Here is a 19,721-nt window from a genome sequence, read left to right as displayed (position 1 = left end):
TTGGCTAGTCTTCTTGAACGTTTACGAAGGTGAGGGCGAGTCTCAATAGATTATGTGTTACAAAGGTGAGGGCAAGTCTTAATAAATTGTGCATGTGTGACAGAAGTTTTATTTAGTTGCATGTGAGTCTCTACAGAATGTTATTGGGCCATGGATGGAAGTGGTGAGCGGTCTTCTTTGGGCCATGGTCTGAGTTCTTGGTGAACCGACTAAGTAGAAAACACAGGAAAACATGATGATTTCAAGAGAATAGATGCTTGTGTTATGCACAGAGACCTCGGTAGCCAAATGTTAAAATAAGTGATATACATTGACTTCATAATAAGTGATATACATTGACTTCATCACTGTTTTTATACAGCTGATATATCAGCAAACTACAAACCTTTGCCTTTTCTGATAATTGATTAGCCTGGATGATATCTGGAAGGCAAAAACATAAGAGACTTGGGCATTTCCAAGGGGTCAGGGGCATTTCCAAGGGGTCAGGGCTAATTAGGATTTTTAAAATCATTTTTCAGTGCCACTTCTAGCTTGCATGCCTCAAACATAGAGTGCTTAATTGATAGCTCACACTCACGCAGAACCTTTACCGATATATGGAAAATAGAGAATTTGCATGAGACTTAGCCAAGTACATATAACAATAGTGGAAAGAGATTCCTAACTGATATTATACTTGTGTATTCCCTAAAGATTGTTTCCTGTGAAGCCAATAATCCCAGCGTTGTTAGTATTTTAGTACTTCCACCCAGGGCAAGAACCAATGGTAAATTTATAAATCTTTCCAGAAACTCAATTCGGCTCCCGGGTGCGTATGATCCCTCTACCATAAAAATATATTTCTAAGTGTTAAAAAAATTTGATAAAAAAATTTATATGTACATCTCCATAATATATTTGTATTAGTCAAGTTTCACGAAAAAAAGGATATTTTTTGTAGTTTAAGCGAAAAGGAGAAATTTTAACTTGTGATAAGTCTTTGTTTCAGTACCGAATTTTGTCTTTTTTACACACGCCACATGACATGTCGATTTTTCATGAAACGATTTTGTGACCGCGTAGCACATGAAGATGTACATGCAAAATTTTTGTTTCAATATTTTTGACACTTTAAAATGTGTCTAACATGTATTTCAAAATAAAGGGAGCATACGCTCCCATGTGCCAAAACATCACTCCCCTTTCTTCCTCGCAATCAAATGTAAATATTACTACCATGACCGAAAAAATATATAACTATACTGAGTAGAGCTCCTTTGTAGGACATAGGATGACAAAACAACTAAATAAAAAGCCCGAGTGTGTTTTCTTCCAAGCATCAATGACCCATGCCCATGCTTATGTAGTACCAATACGGAAATGACTTCTACCAATTTGATCTTTCAGCTTCATGTAATTTAGAGAGCACGGTACAACAATGCAACAATGTTGGAGGCTCTCGATGCATCTGATAGGACATTATCCAGCTTATCAACATCAGGACCTGGCACAAAAGCAAGAAGGTTGCATCAAAACAGAGAACCAAAAATCCTTGAGACAGAGAACCAAACACAAAATGAGTTGGGAAACACTATCATTGAAAGATGGCAGAAAAATATACATCGAGACAAAGAAATATGCTATCTTGAATTTCAGAATAGGTATACTATAGGATGTTCTCTCCTGATCATGCAAATTCTATCTCCTTCTCATTTGTATTCTCAATGAAGATCTCTCTAGATCAGAATTTCCGGTGACGATCTTTTATTTCCATACAGAGAAAACATATATCAGATTGCTACCATAAAAGAGTAATGTTCTACAGTAGCTTAACAGAAATTGGCCTAACAGCTTAGTTTAGGGACAATATATAGAGCAACAAAGAATCAGAGAAAAGCAACAATAAACTTATCATAAATCTGTTTCGCCAAGTTCATACCACACATTTCATGTTCATAAGATGAAGATATGTAGCCCGGATCACCTTCCACAAAATATATGCTAAGCCATTATTTGATTCCCTATTTTCCTTTTCTTTCCAAAACCTGCAATTAACAGTAAGCAAGGTTCAAAAGTAATAATACAATTAGCTGATATCAGCAGCCCCCATTGTAATGTACAGTAGGTAATTCATCTTAACAGAAAGTTAATGCCAACATTGAAATTTATTTGATGCATTCATGAAAGTTGTGAAACTGACTGTTAAACTGCAAATATTTGTGACCACTAAGCCTATAACACACAGCGCGTAGGAACGACAGGAAGAGATGCGGGCTAGGAACTAAAACCAAATACGGCGATTCTCCCAATTCCACATCCAAGATACACTATGAAAAAACCAGTGCAAGAACACCGTCTAGTGTTTCATTATCAATCCCTATGTGAAAGGGAACAACGTGGCAATCCAAAGAAAATCCAGGAGGTTTCAAGGTATTGTACTTGATCATTTTATCAGCAAGTTGTCTCACTCTTCGATATCCATTCTCGTATCTACAAGGAAACGATGTTTCAGCAATTATCACCCAAATATGGCTTATAACATGGTAAGTAAGTACAATGTACAAAAGGGTGTGTTGAAAAGGTCAACGATAATTAGTATGTAATCTCTGTTAGTTGTCACCACAGATTTAAAGCACAATATGCTCGAACAGTTTTACTGTATCAATATGATTTTAAAATCATGTTTGCAGTTAAGAAGAGAAGATCAAGCTTCAGTCAATAAAACACCAAATAAACGATGAAATATTGTCTCAATTATTCCAAAGCAGAATAGGAAAAAAGGAATAACTTAATAGTGAGAGGTAAAAGTACTCTGTTCAGATAGCAAGCTCCCATCTTCCAATCTGCAAAACATGCCGCGTCAAGATTAGCTGTAGCACAATTCACTTGCAAAAACAACCTTGTTTGGGCAGTCACTCAATTACTTAAAATAGCTGTGCAGAAGTCATAAACACGTACAAAATAATCACATTTACAGCGGCAGTCCACCAGATTCTGAAGATACAACTCAGATTTTTGTGCTCTATTATGTACAGTACAAGACTGAGATGAACAAATTTATATCAATCGACACAGATACAATTGTAAGCTTATAACATGTGAAGTCAAATCTACTTTCATGTGTTGCAATAAAATTCAGTTGGGACAGAGGATTTACGACTTGGGACAGTAGGCATAATTTGCAATATCTTGTGTTTTCAAGTTTCCAAGAGTGCCACTCTGTTGGTGCTGGATTGGTGACATAGAGAATCAGGGAGGAGCACCCACAGGCTGCATATATGATGCTAACATTCTGTTTTCCTCTAATCAAAAGTATCTGATACTGCGCTTGAGCTTTACAATACTACTCTTGCTATCAATCAGTTGATTGAGAATGCATTGAGAATGCAGATGAGTGCATTCGTGAAAATGATGCCCTTTATGGCATCTATATCAGGACGTTCAAGCCGGAGGCAAAATTTTAATTTACTCCTTTCTTTTATTCTTAGTTTTTACATTTGACTATGGGCATGATATCAAGTGCATCTTCCTAATTTTGATTATTTTACTGCATGTTATAAAATTTCTTGCCACAGGTATGTCATGCAAAAATATTACCCCCACCCAATACCCAATGGAAACTGAAACATGACTGTAGTTCATTGGTTTCTTCATTAACTTCTCTTTTTGAAGATGCTTTTGCACATTATATTGACAGTTTTAAGCATCATAGAAATAATCTGAAACTCAAGAGGGGCCTTCGTCAGAGGCATTTATGTAGAATTTCACTATTTCTATTTCTACATATTTATAAGCTGCAGTCATGCGTACTAAAACAGAATGAGAAAGGCCAAACCAAGATACCAGCTCCTACTACGTGCTTCCTCCGCTTCGACGGTATTCAGCGCTCTGCCCTGCCGACTTCAACGCTCACAGTCTAGTAGTTGTTCGGGTGGCGGCAGGGTAGCTTTCAGCAAGGTCTGTGTATTCCGCACTCTCGATAAATCATGTGGTTGCACTCTCAGTAATATGATAACAGCCATGCAAGCAGTTTCCTTTGCGAAGCCAGAACATATTATTTTTGAGCACGCTTAAAATCGAAACATAGATAAAAGATGTTTTTTACTGAACAAAGTATTTGGCTCCACCTGTAAGAACAAATGGCTTGAAGGGTCTAGTTTCTTTTAGGACTGCAGCCTATAGTTTATTCTTTTCTGAATGTCTTAAGCATACAGGAACAATTACCAGGTTGAGCAAGATCTATTATAGAGAAAATAATCACGCGGTGATAATTACCATGCTGGAACCAATATATAATTACATAGAAAATACCACCCAACTGGGAAAACAAAGAGAAAACCATAATGTGCAAGTACAATGTAGAGACCATAGTCATGACAGTAGCATGGTCGCTGCACAAAAAGTTAATCGACAGCCTTATCACATACTACCTCCGTTTCAAGGAATAAGGCGGCCTCGTTTTACGAGCTTTTTGTTTGACCAAAAATTACTTCAAATAGATAAAAATTGTTTATATGAAATTAATATCATTAAAAAGTGCTTTTCAATACGAATCCAACGATACTAATTACATATAATATAATCAAGATTTTGTTACTCAATTTTTATGGTCAAAGTTCGTCTTAAGATGCGCGTGCGCCTTATTCGTTGAAACGGAGGTAGTAATACCTAGCATAAGCCCACTATCCAAGCTAATACGTGATAGCTCCCTCTCTCCAAACTCCATACAGTTACCAAGATGAATAGATTGCACAAAAGGTTACGGGGAAGAAGAAAATAAAGAGAATCCAAGTACCTGCATTTCACCAAATAGGAGTGTGCGTCCAAACAATCTTTCCTTTCATGGTCGCCTGACTTCTCCAATCCACCTGTATTCCCGTGATTCTTTTCCTCAGTAAATCCATGTCCAAACTGCAAGAAACAGCAGGAAACCAGAATAAAAACTCAATCATTTTAGCGAGCTGGAAAAATACAACATCCAGCTATACAGATTCGAATCACATGAGTATAAAATAAAGAAAGAGCCTATACACCTCCCACTGCCCAGATCTGGAGTACATTAAAACTGACCCACCTTAGGAAATAGAAACTGAAGGTAGAAACGAATGGGGGAAGGAGCAGAAGGCTCAGCCGTGGACACCTGCTCTCCGTCCTAGCCATGGTCGGCAGCTGCTGCTGCTCGGCCGTGGCGTGCCTCCCCTCCTTCTGCCGCCCGAAGCTGGTAGAGTCGAGGACGCGCCGGCGGCTAGATGACGCCCGTGCCGTTAGTCGTGGAGTCGAGAACACACCGACGAAGATCTAGATCCCGGCGAGGTATTCTGTGGAGTCCTACGCTTGCTACTGCCGTTGGCTGAAAGAGTCAGAGAGAGGAGGTGAGGCGGGAGAGAGAAAGAGAGAGTAGGGGCAGTACCGCTGGCCGCCGCCGGACCCGCCGTTGAAAAGGGCATCTCAGTCCTCGCCGCATCCGCTTCTGGCTTAGGGCATCTCCAACCGGGCGACCCAAACGGATGGCCCAGCGCGTCCGTTTTGGGCCGTTTGCGTGGCCGAGCGGACGCGCGGACAGCGGCCCGCGTCCGCGTGTCCGTTTGGGTCGCGCGCTGCGCCCAACGCGCGGACGCACCGCATAATCGGACAAATACGAAAAGAAACGAAACATGGAAATTTTAAACGATATTTCATAAACATATGCCCTATTTTGGGCAAAATTTATACATAGCCCTATTTTGGGCAAATAACTGACAAAAGAAGCCCTATATGGATTTTAAATTTAAACTAAAAACCCTCTAGTAGGGTTTGGTCGGCGGCGCGGTGGCCGCCGGTGCGCCGCCTAGCCCCCGTGGGCAAAGTCGGCGTCGTCGTCGCCGCCGACGACGTCCCCGGCGGCGAGGCACCGTTGTGGCTCGACCGCGCCGGGGACTCCGGCCACGGAGACCACGGGGCCTCCTCCCAGGCCGAGTGGGGGTCCGCAGCGACCCGAGGTAGCGGCGGCGCGGATAGCGGCGCCTCCTCCCCGAGGCGCCGCCGCCTCTCTCGCCGGCGCGGCGCCCGGCCTCCCGGGCGGCGCCGCTCCTCCGCGCGACGCCCGGCCTCCCGCCGCCGCCGCTCCTCGCGGCGCTCCTCGTCGGCGCGGCGCCCGGCCTCCTCCCGCCGCGCCGCTTCCTCCTCGTCCCGTCGCGCCCGACGGGCCCGGGCGTAGAGCACCCGTAGCCCGCTTCCTCCTCCGCCGCCCGCGCCGCTTCCTCCAGCTCGGAGGTACGGATGGCATCTCGAAGGTCCGGCCGCTTGGCCTCCTCCTCCGCCGCCGAGATGAGCTTGGCGGCGCGGATGTCCGGGTCCTCCTCCGAGGACTCGGGCTCGGCTCGAGCAGCAGCCGGCGGCGGTTGCGGCAATGCCGCGCCGCCGCGGCGGCCTCTCCGATGTGGAGGCCGCCTCGGTTTGTCGGCCGATGGCCGCAGCCGCCGGCGGAGGCCGGCGGGCCGCCGCTCGCCTCGTCGTCGTGGGCTCCGGGAGCGAAACCGCGCTTCGGGGCCATGGCGGCGGTTCTCGCGGAGTGGAGTGGGGACCGGAGTGGAGTTCCGCATCCCCTCCGGTCCCCATTTAATACCCTCCCGGGTCACCGCCGTGTGGGCCCAAAGGAGACGAGGCGACGGACGCCCGGACGCGAGCGGACGGCGCGTGCCATCCGCGGCCACGCAAACCTAGCCAATATTTGGGCCGGGTTTAGCGTCGTTCCGGACGCCGTGGCCGTCCGCTTTTGCGGTGCGTCGCCGCGTTGGGCCGGGATTTTGTCCGGATCGACCCATTCGGACGCGCGGGCGCGGGATGGGTCGCCCCGTTGGAGATGCCCTTAGGGCATCTCCTGAACAGCGGCCCGCGTCCGCGTGTCCGTTTGGGTCCGCGCTAAAAATAATAATAATAAAAAGAAAACAGCCAAAAATAACATTAAACTAGTGGTTAATTAAACTTAGCCCTATTTTGGACAATTTTTACAAAAAAAGAAAGCCCTAAATGAGCTTTAAACTAAAAAAAAAAACCTAGACAGGATTTGCGAGCACGGTGGCCGCCGGCAGTACTACCCGCAATAGTACTCGTCATCGTCGGCGTCGATGACGACGACGCCCCCCGGCGGCGATGCGCTGTTCCGGCTCGACACGCCGGAGGGCACCGGGGACTCCGGCCAGGGATCCCACTGCGCCCTTTCCCAGGCGGAGTGCGGGTTCGGCGGGCTCGCCGTCCTGCGCAGCCGTGCCCTCCGCGCGGACTCCCGCCGGAGCTGCTCCTCCGCCGCGGCCCGCGCGCCTCCGCCTGTAGCCGGAGCGTGGCCAGGCGCTCCTCCTCCGTCAGGCGCGCGGCCCGGCGCTCCTCCTCCCGGAGCGCCGCCTGACGCGTAACCTCCTCCTGACGGCACGCCAGCTCGAGGAAGGCCCCACGCCTCCGCCTGGGCGTCCTCCTGGGCCTTCCTGGCCGCCTCCTCCAGCGCGGGGTGCGCAGCGTCTCGGCGAGGTGCGGCCATTTGGCCAGCTCGTCGAGGTCGCCCTGCTCGCGGGACGCCGCGAGCGCCGCCTGCAGCTCCGGGTCGTCCTCCTCCTCCTGGGGTTGCGCCGCGGGCTCGTTGATGTAGAGGCCACCGGGGCGGCGGCCAGCCCGCCTAGCAGGTGTGCGCGGCTGCGCGCGAGGCCGCGCCGTCGCGGATGTGAAGCACGTGCGCCGGCGCGCATCGTGCTCCACCTCGAACCACAAGTCCCGGCTTGGGACTTGCGTCGCCGTACGCGGGGTCCCGCCGGAGGTCCGCCGGCGGCTGAGCGCGGCGCTCCGGATCTCGGCGTAGCGGGCGCGGCCGGAGCCCGGGATGGGCGGCACCGAACCCGATCCGGGCTCAGGTGCCGCCCGTGGGGAGGTGCATGTCCCCCCACGGCATTGGGACGCCGGCGTCCCAGAACATCTGCGCCACCGCTACGGTGACGTAGATCCGGTCGCATCTGGGCGTCGCCGGCGGCCCCATGGCGAACGGCGCCGGCGCGACTGGCCGGCTGCTGCTGGCCTCGTGGTCGTTGGCGGATGGCGAGAACTCGTGCTTCGGGGCCATGGCGGCGCGGAAGCTTCAAGCTCGCGCGTGCGGCCGGAGTGGAAAGTGGGGACTGGATAGGAACAGTCCCCTTCCCCGACCCACATTTAATAGGACCGTGGCACCGACAGTGGGCCAGCCACGCGGACAGGCGGACACGCGAGGACGCCGCGTGCCATCCGCGGCCACGCAAACCCGGCCCGGATTTGGGCCGGGTTTGCGCTGCTCGGACGCCGCGGCCGTCCGCTTTTGCGGTGCGTCCCCGCGTTGGGCCGGATTTTTGTCCGGCTGGACCCATCCGGACGCGCGGGCGCGGGATGGGTCGCCCGGTTGGAGATGCCCTTAGGGCATGAGCAATGGAGGCAGCTGTCCAACTAGGTTTGGATAAAACTTTTGACATATGCATGGCATGTTGTGGTCCCATTAATATGTCTTTTTCTCAAAAGCTGATTTGGTTTTTCTCTTTCTCTCTCACATTTCCACTCAGTTTTCACTTTATAGCTGAAGAGGTTGCCTCCTGATGAAGAGGCTGCCTCCTTATCCGAACCTAATTTGGACCACCCGAACCAAGATAAAGCTGCGAGACAGTACCCCTGGGTTATGCATTGGCCATGCCCTTAGGGCATCTCCAGCGGCGCGACGCATTTTAGCGTCCGCGCGTGTCCGTTTGTGTCGATCTTTTTGGTCGAAATCGACTGCGCGTCCGTTTGCGTCTGGGGGTGGCTCCAGCGGCACGACGCATTTTTGTAGGACGAATCATTTTTTTAAACATGAAACATAGTTTACATACTTAAAACATAAAAAATAAACCTAAAACGCCTACTGCTCCTCGTCGATGTGTTGCTCCTCGTCGCTGTCGAGCACGATGAGCTCCGATATGATCCAAGGCCAATTGGCATCCGGGGGAGCGTACGCCGGGCGAGCCGCCGCCGCCGGTGCTCGAGGTTGAGGAGGCTGCGGCTGTGGCGGCGGTGGAGGCGCCCAGTGTCGTGGCTGTGCGGGCGGTGGAGGCTCCCAGTGATGCGGCTGTGGCGGCGGTGGAGGCGCCCAGTGCTGCGGCTGTGGCGACGGTTGAGGCGCCCAGTGTTGCGGCTGTGGCGGTGGTGGAGGCGCCCACTGCGGCGGCTGTGCCGGCGGTGGCGGAGGCGCCGCCGACTCCAGGAGCGCCTGTCGAAGTGCTTCATCCGCCGACAGGCCCGGTGGCATGACGGCGGTGGCGTAGCGGGGCAGCGGCGGCTGCATAGGCGCGTCGTCCGTCATGTTCTCTGGGAACTCGAAGTTCCGGCCCTCCGCCAAGGCCTGCTGCCATTCGTGGAAGACGACAGCGACGTAGTCATCGTTGTCGTCCTTCACCTCCTCGCTATGGTACGCGAGCGCATCGACGTAGTCGTCGTCGTCGTACACGGCGTAGGCTTCGTCGTCGGCGGCGGCGGCGTTGTTGTGTTGCGTCTGCTGACGTCGCGTCCGCGCCTCTTGACGACGCGTCGGCGCCTGCTGACGACGGGATGACGCCTGCTGACGACGAGCCGGCGGTGCAGGGTCGAAGGGGTAATCCCTGTCGCCATGAAGCCTGCCCTTCGTCTCATGTCCGTCTCCGTGGACAGGTACGTACGCCAAAGCTCCGAGTCGATGGCGTACGCCGGATCGTCGCGGAGGTCCGCCGGCGGATACCGCCTCCTACGCCGGATCTCCGCCGTCCGATCGGGCTCACGCGCAGTGTACCGGAGGGATGGGCACCCGGCGGCAGCTGAGCCGCCGACCGCCAGTAGCCGCACGCCGTACCGGGGCGTCGTCGCACGGCATCCATTTGCCGTGCATGAGCCTCCCCACCGTGACGGGGAGCGGCACCCTCTTGCAGCCGCTGCCGGAGGCCTCGAAGTCGTTTTTCTTCCCCATGGCGCTGCGGCGGTGGTGGTGCGAGTGGAGGCGTGGTGTGGGTGAAGGAGCGACGCGGCCGGTGAACTTTTAAGGGCGGCCGCGCGCGGGATACGATGCCATTGAAGGCGTCGTAGAAGCCCAGCCGCCGCCCGCCAGTGCACGTGCAGAACAGGCAGCCGCGCCATTGATGGAGAAGGCTGATTGCGTGTAGACACACGTCTGTTAGGAACCCCAAGAGGAAGGTGTGATGCGTACAGCGGCAAGTTTTCCCTCAGAAAAAACCAAGGTTTATCGAACCAGGAGGAGCCAAGAAGCACGTTGAAGGTTGATGGCGACGGGATGTAGTGCGGCGCAACACCAAGGATTTCGGCGCCAACGTGGAACCTGCACAACACAACCAAAGTACTTTGCCCCAACGAAACAGTGAGGTTGTCAATCTCACCGGCTTGCTGTAACAAACGATTAGATGTATAGTGTGGATGATGATTGTTTAGAACAAGTATTGCAGTAGATTGTATTCAATGTAAAAGAATGGACCGGGGTCCATAGTTCACTAGAGGTGTCTCTCCCATAAGATAAATAGCATGTTGGGTGAACAAATTACAGTCGGGCAATTGACAAATAGAGAGGGCATGACCATGCACATACATGATATGATGAGTATTGTGAGATTTAATTGGGCATTACGACAAAGTACATAGACCGCTATCCAAGCATGCATCTATGCCTAAAAAGTCCACCTTCAAAGTTATCATCCGAACCCCTTCCAAGCATTAAGTTGTAAACAACAGTGACAATTGCATTAAGTATGGTGCGTAATGTAATCAATAACTACATCCTTAGACATAGCATCAATGTTTTATCTCTAGTGGAAACAAAGACATCCACAACCTTAGAACTTTCCGTCACTCGTCCTGCAGTTTAATGGAGGCATGAACCAACTATCGAGCATAAATACTCCCTCTTGGAGTTAAGAGCAAAAACTTGGCCGCAGCCTCTACTAATAACGGAGAGCATGCAAGATCATAAACAACACATAGGTAATAGATTGATAATCAACATAACATAGTATTCTCTATCCATCGGATCCCGACAAACACAACATATAGTATTACAGATAGATGATCTTGATCATGTTAGGCAGCTCACAAGATCCGACAATGAAGCACATAAGGAGAAGACAACCATCTAGCTACTGCTATGTGATGTCTACGGGTGCTTCTATTCTTGTAGACAGTGTTGGGCCTCCAAGAGCAGAGGTTTGTAGAACAGCAGCAAGTTTCCCTTAAGTGGATCACCCAAGGTTTATCGAACTCAGGGAGGAAGAGGTCAAAAATATCCCTCTCATGCAACCCTCGCAACCACAAAGCAAGAAGTCTCTTGTGTCCCCAACACACCTAATAGGTGCACTAGTTCGGCGAAGAGATAGTGAAATACAGGTGGTATAAATAAGTATGAGCAATGGCAACGGCACTGTAAAAGTGCTTTGCCCAGGACAAGAACAAGCAAGTAGTAACGCAGCAGTAGTAACGCAATAGAAACAAGAAACAAGCAGCGATAGCAAGTATTTAGGAACAAGGCCTAGGGATCATACTTTCACTAGTGGACACTCTCAACTTTGATCACATAACAGTAATAGATAAATGCATACTCTACACTCTCTTGTTGGATGATGAACACCACTAATTGCGTAGGATTACACGAACCCTCAATGTCGGAGTTAACAAGCTCCACAATATTCAATGTTCATATTTAAATAACCTTAGAGTGCATGACAGATCAACACAACTAAACCAAGTACTAACATAGCATGCACACTGTCACCTTCACACTATGTAGGAGGAATAGATCACATCAATACCATCATAGCAATAGTTAACTTCATAATCTACAAGAGATCATAATCATAGCCTACGCCAAGTACTAACACGGATGCACACACTCGTTACCATTACACCGTGCAGGAGGAATAAACTACTTTAATAACATCACTAGAGTAGCACACGGATAAATTGTGATACAAAACACATTGCAATCATAAAGGGATATAAATAAGCACTTCACTATGCCATTCATAACAATGAATAAGTATTCTCGTGAAATATAGCCTAAGAGACCCACACGGTGCACACACTCGTCACCTTTACACACGTGGGACAAGGAGTCTCCGGAGATCACATAAGTAAAACCCACTTGACTAGCATAATGACATCTAGATTACAAGCATCATCATATGAATCTCAATCATGTAAGGCAGCTCATGAGATTATTGTATTGAAGCACATAGGAGAGAGATGAACCACATAGCTACCGGTACAGCCCCGAGCCTCGATGGAGAACTACTCCCTCCTCATGGGAGACAAGCAGCGTTGATGGAGATGGCGGTGGTGTCGATGGAGGAGCCTTCCGGGGGCACTTCCCCGTCCCGGCGGCGTGCCGGAACAGAGACTCCTGTCCCCCAGATCTTGGCTTCGCGATGGCGGAGGCTCTGGAAGGTTTCTCGTACCGTGGCTTTTTCGTGTCGAAGTTTTAGGTCAGGGACCTTTATATAGGCGAAGAGGCGGAGTCGGAGGGCTGACGAGGCGGCGACACGCTAGGGGGGGCGCGCCCCCCTAGGCCGCGCCGGGGTATCGTCTGGGGCCCACAGGGCCCCCCTCTGGCGACTCTCGGGTGTTCTGGAAGCTTCGTGGAAAAATAGGATGCTGGGCCTTGATTTCGTCCGATTCCGAGAATATTTCCTTACTAGGATTTCTGGAACCAAAAACAGCAGAAAACAGGAACTGGCCCTTCGGTATCTCATCAATAAGTTAGTTCCGGAAAACGCATAAATATGACATAAAGTATGCATAAAACATGTAGATATCATCAATAATGTGGCATGGAACATAAGAAATTATCGATACGTCGGAGACGTATCGCATCCCCAAGCTTAGTTCTCGCTCGTCCCGAGCGGTAAACGATAACAAAGATAATTTCTGGAGTGACATGCTATCATAAACTTGATCATACTATTGTAAACATATGTAATGAATGCAGCGATCAAAACAATGGTAATGACATGAGTAAACAAATGAATCATAAAGCAAAGACTTTTCATGAATAGTACTTCAAGACAAGCATCAATAAGTCTTGCATAAGAGTTAACTCATAAGGCAATAAATCAAAGTAAAGGTATTGAAGCAACACAAAGGAAGATTAAGTTTCAGCGGTTGCTTTCAACTTATAACATGTATATCTCATGGATAGTTGTCAATGCAAAGTAATATAACAAGTGCAATATGCAAGTATGTAGAAATTAATGCACGGTTCACACAAGTGTTTGCTTCTTGAGGTGGAGAGAAATAGGTGAACTGACTCAACATAAAAGGTAAAAGAATGGTCCTTCAAAGAGGAAAGCATCGATTGCTATATTTGTGCTAGAGCTTTCGTTTTGAAAACATAAAACAATTTTGTCAACGGTAGTAATAAAGCATATGTATCATGTAAATTATATCTTACAAGTTGCAAGCGTCATGCATAGTATACTAATAGTGCCCGCACCTTGTCCTAATTAGCTTGGATCACCAGGATTATCATCGCAATACACATGTTTTAACCAAGTGTCACAAAGGGGTACCTCTATGCCCCCTGTTGATACGTCTCCAACGTATCTATAATTTCTGATGTTCCATGTTTGTTTTATGACAATACCAACATGTTTTGTTCACACTTTATATCGTTTTTATGCGTTTTCTGAAACTAACCTATTGACGAGATGCCGAAAGGCCAGTTGTTGTTTTCTCGCTGTTTTTGGTTTCGTAAATCCTAGTAAAGAAATATTTTCGAATCTGACGAAATCAAGACCGAAGACCTTATAATTCCTGAAGCTTCCGAGCACCGGAGAAGAGTCGAGGGGTGCCGGGGGGCCTACCGATACGTCTCCAACGTATCGATAATTTCTTGTGTTCCATGCCACATTATTGATGTTATCTACATGTTATATGCACACTTTATGTCATATTCGTGCATTTTCCGGAACTAACCTATTAACAAGATGCCGAAGTGCCGCTCTCGTTTTCGCTCGTTTTTGGTTTCGTAAATCCTAGTAACGAAATATTCTCGAATCGGACGAAATCAACGCCCAGGTTCCTATTTTACCCGAAGCATCCAGAACACACGAGAACCGCCGAGAAGAGGGGCAGGGCCACCAAACCCTACCCGGCGCGGCCAAGGGGGCGCGCCCCTAGGGTTTGGCCAGCCCTTCGACCTTCCCCGCGCCGCCTCTCCGCCTATAAAAAGCCCCCGGATCGTAAAACCTCGATGGCGATTCGACGAAACCCACGAAAACCTTCCAGAGCCGCCGCCATCGCGAAGCCAAGATCCGGGGGACAGAGTCTCCGTTCCGCACCCCGCCGGAGCGGGGAAGTGCCCCCGAAGGCTTCTCCATCGACACCGCTGCCATCTCCACCGCCATCTTCATCACCGCCGCTCGCTCCCATGAGGAGGGAGTAGTTCTCCATCGAGGCTCGGGGCTGTACCGGTAGCTATGTGGTTCATCTCTCTCCTATGTGCTTCAATACAATAATCTCATGAGCTGCCTTACATGATTGAGATTCATATGATGATGCTTGTAATCTAGATGTCATTATGCTAGTCAAGTGAGTTTTACTTATGTGATCTCCGGAGACTCCTAGTCCCACGTGTGTAAAGGTGACAAGGTGTGCACCGTGTGGGTCTCTTAGGCCATATTTCACGTAATACTTACTCATTGAATGGCATAGTGAGGTGCTTATTTATATCTCTTTATGATTGCAGCATGTTGTATCACAATTTATCTATGTGCTACTCTAGTGATGTGTTATTAAAGTAGTTTTATTCCTCCCGCATGTGTGCAAAGGTGACAAGTGCGTGCACCGTGTTAGTACTTGGTTTATGCTATGATTATGATCTCTTGTAGATTATGAAGTTAACCATTGCTATGATAATATTGATGTGATCTATTCCTCCTACATATGCATGAAGGTGACAAGTGTGCATGCTATGCTAGTACTTGGTTTAGTCTCGTTGATCTATCTTACACTTAAGGTTACTAAAACATGAGCATTATTGTGGAGCTTGTTAACTCCGGCATTGAGGGTTCGTGTAATCCTACGCAATGTGTTCATCATCCAACAAAAGTGTAGAGTATGCATTTATCTATTCTCGTTATGTGATCAATGTTGAGAGTGTCCACTAGTGAAAGTGTAATCCCTAGGCCTTGTTCCTAAATACCGCTGAGTTACTACCGCTGCGTTACTACTGCCGCGTTACTACTCGCTACATTACTACCGCTTGTTTACCGTCCTGGGCAAAGCACTTTTCTCGGTGTCATTGCCGTTGCTACTCATGCTTATTCATACCACATGTATTTCACTATCTCTTCGCCGAACTAGTGCACCTATTAGGTGTGTTGGGGACACAAGAGACTTCTTGCTTTGTGGTTGCAGTGGTTGCATGAGAGGGATATCTTTGACCTCTTCCTCCCCGAGTTCGATAAACCTTGGGTATCCACTTAAGGGAAACTTGCCGCCGTTCTACAAACCTCTCGCTCTTGGAGGCCCAACACCGTCTACAGGAAAGGAGGGGAACGTAGACATCAAGCACTTTTCTCGGCGCCGTTGTCGGGGAGGAAAGGTAAAAGGCTCTCATACTACGGTCTCGTGTAAAGTATTTTTCTCGGCGCCGTCGTGTGTGTGCTCAAAGCTATTTCCTTTAGATCCCGCAATTGCATCTTGTTGTTTCTTGTTTACACTAGTTTGGCATAATGTACAAGAGTGAGCTTCTTATTCTATTTCCCGATTTAAAACATGGATTGTTTGATGCGAAAATTAAAAAACCTATGAAATCTTCTTTGCATGCCGGTAGTAATATTAGTATGAACGCTTTGAACACCATTGTTGACAATGATATAGAAAGTTCTAAGCTTGGGGAAGCTGGTTTTCATGATATTTTTAGTCCCCCAAGCATTGAGGAGAAAATTTTCTTTGATGATACTTTGCCTCCTATTTCTGATGATGATAATGATAGTGGTCTTTTTGTGCCACCTACTATGGAGAGTAAATTTTGTTGTGATTATACTATGCCTCCTACACTTGATGAGAATAATAATGATAGCTACTATGTTGAATTTGCTCCCACTATTACTAATAAAATTGATTATGCTTATGTGGAGAGTAATAATTTTATGCATGAGACTCATGATAAGAATGCTTTATGTGATAGTTATATTGTTGAGTTTGCTCATGTTGCTACTGAAAGTTATTATGAGAGAGGAAAATATGGTTGTAGAAATTTTCATGTTACTAAAACACCTCTCTATGTGCTGAAATTTTTGAAGCTATACTTGTTTTATCTTCCTATGCTTGTTACTTTGCTCCTCATGAACTTGTTTATTTACAAGATTCCTATGCATAGGAAGCATGTTAGACTTAAATGTGTTTTGAATTTGCCTCTTGATGCTCTCTTTTGCTTCACATACTATCTTTTGCGAGTGCATCATTAAAACCGCTGAGCCCATCTTAATGGCTAAAAAGAAAGAACTTCTTGGGAGATAACCCATGTGTTATTTTGCTACAGTACTTTGTTTTATATTTGTGTCTTGGAAGTTGTTTACTACTGTAGCAACCTCTCCTTATCTTAGTTTTGTGTTTTGTTGTGCCAAGTAAAGTCTTTGATAGTAAAGTAAGTACTAGATTTGGATTACTGCGCAGTTCCAGATTTCTTTGCTGTCACGAATCTGGGTCCACCTGCCCTGCAGGTAGCTCAGAAAATTATGCCAATTTACGTGCATGATCCTCAGATATGTACGCAACTTTCATTCAATTTGAGCATTTTCATTTGAGCAAGTCTGGTGGCCATTTTAAAATCCGTCATTACGAACTGTTCTGTTTTGACAGATTCTGCCTTTTATTTCGCATTGCCTCTTTTGCTATGTTGGATGAATTTCTTTGATCCATTAATGTCCAGTAGCTATTATGCAATGTCCAGAAGTGTTAAGAATGATTGTGTCACCTCTGAACATGTTAATTTTTATTGTCCACTAACCCTCTAATGAGTTGTTTCGAGTTTGGTGTGGAGGAAGTTTTCAAGGGTCAAGAGAGGAGGATGATATACTACGATCAAGGAGAGTGAAAGCTCTAAGCTTGGGGATGCACCCGGTGGTTCACCCCTGCATATATCAAGAAGACTCAAGCGTTTAAGCTTGGGGATGCCCAAGGCATCCCCTTCTTCATCGACAACATTATCAGTTCCTCCCCCGAAACTATATTTTTATTCGGCCACATCTTATGTGCTTTACTTGGAGCGTCTCGTTTGTTTGTTTCTATTTTTGTTTGTGTTTGAATAAATTGGATTACATCATGCTTGTGTGGGAGAGAGACACGCTCCGCTGGTTCATATGAACACATGTGTTCTTAGCTCATAATATTCATGGCGAAGTTTCCTCTTCGTTAAATTGTTATATGGTTGGAATTGGAAAATGATACATGTAGTAATTGCTATAAATGTCTTGGGTAATGTGATACTTGGCAATTGTTGTGCTCATGTTTAAGCTCTTGCATCATATACTTTGCACCCATTAGTGAAGAAATACATAGAGCATGCTAAAATTTGGTTTGCATAATTGGTCTCTCTAAGGTCTAGATAATTTCTAGTAAGGTGTTTGAACAACAAGGAAGACGATGTATAGTCTTATAATACTTGTAATATGTCTTTTATGTGAGTTTTGCTGTACTAGTTCATCCTTGTGTTTGCCTCAAACAACCTTGCTAGCCTAAACCTTGTATCGAGAGGGAATACTTCTCATGCATCCAAATACTTGAGCCAACACTATGCCATTTGTGTCCACCATACCTACCTACTACATGGTATTTCTCCGCCATTCCAAAGTAAATTGCTTGAGTGCTACCTTTAAACAATTCAAAATTTATTACCTCTTATTTGTGTCAATGTTTTATAGCTCATGAGGAAGTATGTGGTGTTTATCTTTCAATCTTGTTGGGCAACTTTCACCAATGGACTAGTGGCTTCATCCGCTTATCCAATAATTTTGCAAAAAGAGCCGGCAATGGGATTCCCAGTCCCAAATTAACAAACTAAAAATAGACACTCCTCCATGGTATGTGATTGTTGGACGAGCACCCGAAGGATTCGGTTAGCCATGGCTTGTGTAAGCAAAGGTTGGGAGGAGTGTCATCATAATAAAACTAAAATAAAAAGGTACTCCTTCATGGTATGAGATTGTTGGCAGGCACCCGAGGATTCGGTTAGCCATGGTTTGTGAAAGAAAGGTTGGAAGGAGTGCCATCCAAAAATAAAATAAAATGGGAGCCGCTCTTTGAAGGTTTGTCCGGCAAGGGGGTTAGAGTACCCGCTACCATTCGTTGACAACAACATACACCTCTCAAAACTTTACTTTTATGCTCTCTTTATGTTTTCAAAATCAAAGCTCTAGCACAAATATAGCAATCGATGCTTTCCTCTTTGAAGGACCATTCTTTTACTTTTATTGTTGAGTCAGCTCACCTATTTCTCTCCACCTCAAGAAGCAAACACTTGTGTGAACTGTGCATTGATTCTTACATATTTGCATATTGCATTTGTTATATTGCTTTGCATTGACAATTATCCATGAGATATACATGTTACAAGTTGAAAGCAACCGCTGAAACTTAATCTTCTTTTGTGTTGCTTCAATGCTTTTACTTTGAATTATTGCTTTATGAGTTAACTCTTATGCAAGACTTATTGATGCTTGTCTTGAAGTGCTATTCATGAAAAGTCTTTGCTTTATGATTCAGCTTGTTTACCCATGTCATATACATTGTTTTGATCGCCGCATTCACTACATATGCTTGTACAAATAGTATGATCAAGTTTATGATGGCATGTCACTCCGTAAATTATCTTTGTTATCGTTTTTACCCGCTCGGACGAGCAGTAACTAAGCTTGGGGATGCCGATACGTCTCCAACGTATCGATAATTTCTTGTGTTCCATGCCACATTATTGATGTTATCTACATGTTATATGCACACTTTATGTCATATTCGTGCATTTTCTCGGAACTAACCTATTAACAAGATGCCGAAGTGCCGCTCCCGTTTTCTCGCTGTTTTTGGTTTCGTAAATCCTAGTAACGAAATATTCTCGAATCGGACGAAATCAACGCCCAGTGTTCCTATTTTACCCGAAGCATCCAGTAACACACGAGAACCGCCGAGAAGAGGGGCAGTGGCCACCGAACCATACCCCGGCGCGGCCAAGGGGGCGCGCCCCTAGGGTGTGGCCAGCCCTTCGACCTTCCCGCGCCGCCTCTCCGCCTATAAAAAGCCCCCGGATCAGAAAACCTCGATGCCGATTCGACGAAACCCACGAAAACCTTCCGCAGCCGCCGCCATCGCGAAGCCAAGATCCGGGGGACAGAGTCTCTCGTTCCGCACCCCGCCGGAGCGGGGAAGTGCCCCCGAAGGCTTCTCCATCGACACCGCCGCCATCTCCACCGCCATCTTCATCACCGCCGCCGCTCCCATGAGGAGGGAGTAGTTCTCCATCGAGGCTCTGGGCCGTACCGGTAGCTATGTGGTTCATCTCTCTCCTATGTGCTTCAATACAATAATCTCATGAGCTGCCTTACATGATTGAGATTCATATGATGATGCTTGTAATCTAGATGTCATTATGCTAGTCAAGTGAGTTTTACTTATGTGATCTCCGGAGACTCCTAGTCCCACGTGTGTAAAGGTGACAAGTGTGTGCACCGTGTGGGTCTCTTAGGCCA

At 47.2% G+C, this 19,721-nt stretch overlaps 1 long non-coding RNA gene across 1 annotated transcript; it reads right to left on the bottom strand.

The window, feature by feature from the left end:
- Window positions 1–1,197: 1,197 nt before the first annotated feature.
- Window positions 1,198–5,380, bottom strand: LOC124690691. Its single transcript, XR_006998786.1, has 5 exons — window positions 5,057–5,380; window positions 4,778–4,893; window positions 2,794–2,825; window positions 1,922–2,472; window positions 1,198–1,486 (listed from the first exon to the last, which is right to left on the bottom strand). It is a non-coding gene; the product is annotated as an uncharacterized LOC124690691 (long non-coding RNA).
- Between the last annotated feature and the right edge of the window lie 14,341 nt (window positions 5,381–19,721).

Source organism: Lolium rigidum, chromosome 1 (genome assembly GCF_022539505.1).
Source record: "Lolium rigidum isolate FL_2022 chromosome 1, APGP_CSIRO_Lrig_0.1, whole genome shotgun sequence".
NCBI classification, from domain to species: domain Eukaryota; kingdom Viridiplantae; phylum Streptophyta; class Magnoliopsida; order Poales; family Poaceae; genus Lolium; species Lolium rigidum.
Note: the sequence above shows the minus strand (reverse complement) of the source record. Positions and strands in the feature narration are given on the sequence as shown.